This window comes from Etheostoma cragini, chromosome 18 (assembly GCF_013103735.1).
Source record: "Etheostoma cragini isolate CJK2018 chromosome 18, CSU_Ecrag_1.0, whole genome shotgun sequence".
Lineage (NCBI taxonomy): Eukaryota > Metazoa > Chordata > Actinopteri > Perciformes > Percidae > Etheostoma > Etheostoma cragini.
In genome coordinates, this window is record NC_048424.1 from 22063347 (window position 1) to 22067767 (window position 4421).

A 4421-nucleotide genomic window follows, 5' to 3' on the forward strand; every position below is an offset into this window, starting at 1 on the left:
AACAGATCTATTTCTCACAAAACGTCCACTGATTAGTGGAATACTACTACTATTATACAGGACTACATTCCACCACAGTAATAAGATGGCAATAGTGGGGTAACAGTGTGATAATAAAGAGGTAATGTATATGTAATAACTTGTAATTACCAAAGTAATAACTGTGTGATAATCACAGTAAATAAGATGCAATACTGGGGTAATAAGGTGATAAGAAGGTAACAGATGTAATAACATGCAATTACCAATATAATAACTTGGAATGGTTTGATGGTAACCATGTGTTTATCTGGGTAGTGGTAATATTGTTATATTAATATTGTAATAACATGATTATAATGGGGTATTACATGTTGATGTTTTCACAGTATTATAAGCTACTGTCATCGTAATACCTTCCAAATTAGATAAAACTTCTTGAAATTTAGAATTACCATGTTATAATACAGAAATTCATCCACCCTTTATGTTCCAAATATTTCCCTTTTGTTTCAAGGTAATACTTTACAAACTATATGGGTAATCTAGTGACTTTCTTCCTGGAAACATGTCTGGTATTTTCTGTGTAATAACTATGAGTCAGTGGTGCAAAATACTCATCAACCAGATGTGTATTAGTAGTTTTTTTGCCTATACTTGAGCTGCACCCATACATGCCATCAGAAACATGGTTGGTGATAGCTTAGGGTTCATATTATATTCTGACATAATTTAAAACAAGGACACATAAAGCATGTGTTGTTTATGAAATGACACAGACAGGAAGTAGTTTAAGTTAAATTAACCAAAATATCCATTCATCTATCTTCACCCGCTGATCCGGTATCAGGTCTCGGGGGCCTCAGCTTCAGCAGGGGACCTCAAACTTCCCTTCCCCGAGCCTCACTAACCAGCTCCGACTGGGGGATCCCGAGTGTTCCCAGGCCAGGTTGGAGACATAAAATGTCCACCTAGTCCTGGGTCTTCCCCGAGGCCTCCTCCCGGCTGGACGTCCCTCCACCTAGTTCTGGGTCTTCCCCGAGGACTTCTCCCAGTTGGACCTGCCTGGAACACCTCCCTAGGAGGGCCCCCAGAAGGCATCCTCACCAGATGCCCGAACCACCTCAACTGGCTCCTTTCGACGTAAAGGAGCACCGGCTCTTCTCCGAGCTCCTCTCTGATGACTCAGCTTATCACCCTCTCTCTAAGGGAGACGCCAGGGTACAAGCAGCTGAAATGGGTAACCAAAATATAATTTAAGTAAAACTATAAAATTGTAAGAATAATTGTCAAATACAATAAACAGATCAATCCCTGCATGGATTTCAACTGCAAACTGTGCAGAACACAGAGCCTACAGAACATTGATTAACTCCTGACATAATCTCTGTCCGTGGGGAGGTCAGCTTCAGAGAATCCGGCGCTCTTGTTGTGCAAGCCTGGGAGAAAAAGCTGGAAGGGAAACAGCTGAGAATAACGCAGGCTGTTACACAACTCAGTCACTACTGATTCACCTCAAAGGTAGATAAGCTGGTTGTGCTGCCATGGTTGTGTTATAATACATAGGAAAACAACCAAATTGTCTCTCTGATCATAGCTCTAATCTTATTTCAGACCCAGTTCCATTATCCAAGTCTGAACTTTTCAAAACTAAGTTGTTAAATACTTCCACGTAACGGCAATGAGAGAAAACCAACATTGTGAATGCTCATTTTGTGCGTTCATGTCAACAGTCAACCCTTGACAGACAGACATTTAAAAGATGTCATGTGTAAGGAATAGAGGAATCGGAATTGAAATGGAGTAGAACTATAATGTAGCATATACTAAAAAAGCAAATTATCTTAGAAATATAACTAAAGTCTGCTCAATAACAGACACAAGGTTAACAGACACTAGACCTCGAGCAGTTTAAGCTCCTTCTGCTCTGCTGGCCAACAGCTTGCCCCGGTCCTGTTACTGGGGTGAACCTGGATGTGGGTGGTAAGGATTACAGAGATTCTTCGAGACAAATAGCTGGGCTCAGGGTTTCAGCCATACAGTATATGTTTAGTAGAGTTAATTCCAGCTTGTTTTAGCCTGCATTTTGTGCAACAGGATACTGTTCCTATTTGAACCTGCACTTGCGACGGAGTGCGACCAAACAAATCTACAGGGTAATTTTGTAGACCACCCGCACACCAGGCCCCCGGATGGTGTTGCTTAGAACTTGCAGTGTACAACTATTATCAAACCAGCCCATTGGGAACAGTCCGGACTCTCCTTATTGCCACTCTGCCTCTGATCTGAACACATGTCGATTATGAGCTTTCAGTTTCTTTCGATTTCTCAGAGAAATCTTTGTCTCACTTCCATTTAAATTTTCAGTCTAGTTGAACCATTGTACAGCGCTTTGTTTGCATTCCACCCTCATCCGCTCAGCCCATGGTGGCTTTAAGACATGGCGCTCCTCCTGGGGGCTTGGTTAACCCTTGGATGTCAGCGAACTGAGTGGGAGACGTGATGAGCTGGTATACCTCGAAAAGGTCAGCTCATGGGAAAGAAAGAAAGGTTTATACTGAGTGCTGAGTTTTTAACCAAACATGGACATAAGGTAAAGCCGTGGATTATAAGAACTATAATTTGAATCGCCACTACATTACTAAAACATGCAGAGAAATACAACAACTTGACTGATTGACCAGGATGCAGCAGTCAAGACCAGCTTTATGATACCCCACAAAATTGGCAAAAACAGTAAGCCATTTCCTGAAGGGGAGTTTATTAAAGAGTGTTTGGTAGACGCTAATATGCTCAGAGAAAAAAAAGACATCTGACATAATATTAATGTTGAGCAGAACCCATTGGTCAGGCCCTCCACAACAGTCCCTGTTTCTCTTGTGGCCTCCTGGGGAAATGAAACGCCCACCCCTTCCGTAGAAAAGCGTAAGTAGGAGACTGGCGGAATCATTTGACACACGTCTAAGTGGCTCATACGGGCCACCTGGGTGTGTAGAAGCTAGCTGTGGACATTAGGGTCTAACCCATATACGTTTTAAATGAACTACTTATTACTTTTACTTGAGTAATTTTTCAGACAGGTATATTTTCTTGCACTTTTCATCAAAGTATTGGTACCTTTACTTGAGTACAATATTTTAGTAGTTTTTTCACCTCTGCCAAATAGTACAAAAGTGTGCACTTAATTATAGGCACCGGCCCGTCAGACACTGCCTACCATGAGCCTGGGTCTGACCGAGGTTTCTGCCTAAAAGGAAGTTTTTCCTCGCCACTGTGGCACTGTTGCTTGCTCTGGAGGAGACTACTCGAACTGTTGGGTTCTTGTAAATTCTGGAGTGTGGTCTATCTGTATAGTGTCTTGAGATAACTCTTGTTATGAATTGATACTATAAATACAATTGAATTGAAAATTGAATTGAATTTGATGAATGCCAGGTTTCTGTTGTTTATAAAGTTGAGGCCAGGGCGAGTGGGTGGTTATTGTTAGTCCATGAGATTTCCTCTTACGAGATCAGACAAGAGGGCTGAATTGTCAGTATGCCGTAAGAGGTAAGACAAACAAATCTGATAAGTGCCTGGTGGAGATAGAATTCCCATTAGTTACAGTCAGAGAAATGATAAGGAACAGGAACTGTCTTACTCTCATTCCTGTCTTCATCATGTCTTGGCAAAGAACTGGCATAACCAGGACTTACTGTAAATGCTCCGTGAAAGTGAGTTTCCGTGTGTGTGTCACGCGTGTGATGAGTGATGGCCAGGGCGGCACTGGCCCGCCCACTTTACTCACTGGCCCGTCCAGGCAAGTTTGATCAAAATACGTTTTGATATGGAAAATATTGTATGTATTGAAAAAAGAAGAAATACTAAAAGAACTAGTTGGGTGTTTAATGGGTCTTCTCTTCTGATTAAAAAAATTTGCTTGAAACCACAGAATGAGAATCAAACTATTAGGAAGGCTTTGTAATGTAGTTGGTTGCTATGGTAACAACAGACAATGCACCATGGATGTACTGGTAAAGTTACCGCTGGCCACTTTTCATTGTGACATTTCAATGTCAATTCAAACAATGCTTGGCTGGAAGTATTCATTCTTTGATTTTTACTGCGGGTAGAAGCATTTACTGCTCAGGATCTGACCGTAGTCCTGAAGCAACTGAAGATTTCAGTCTGATGTGGGCTATTCCATGTCCTGCAGTACGTACACCTTCTCTGCTGTATGGGTTCATGTTTAGTTGCAACTTTGTGAAATAAAATGGTTAGGTTGGTTAAATTATCTTTGGCCTGAGTGGGTTAAAATCGACAGGTTTTTTTTCGTCTGTATTGTTGTGTACAAAGTTTGTGGAAGGTAAATTTGTTGCTATTGTTTTCAGTTTGTCCTTTTTGCTAATTCTACGTCTTTTTGAAAATGGCCCACTACTTTTCCAAAATACCATTTCTGCCTA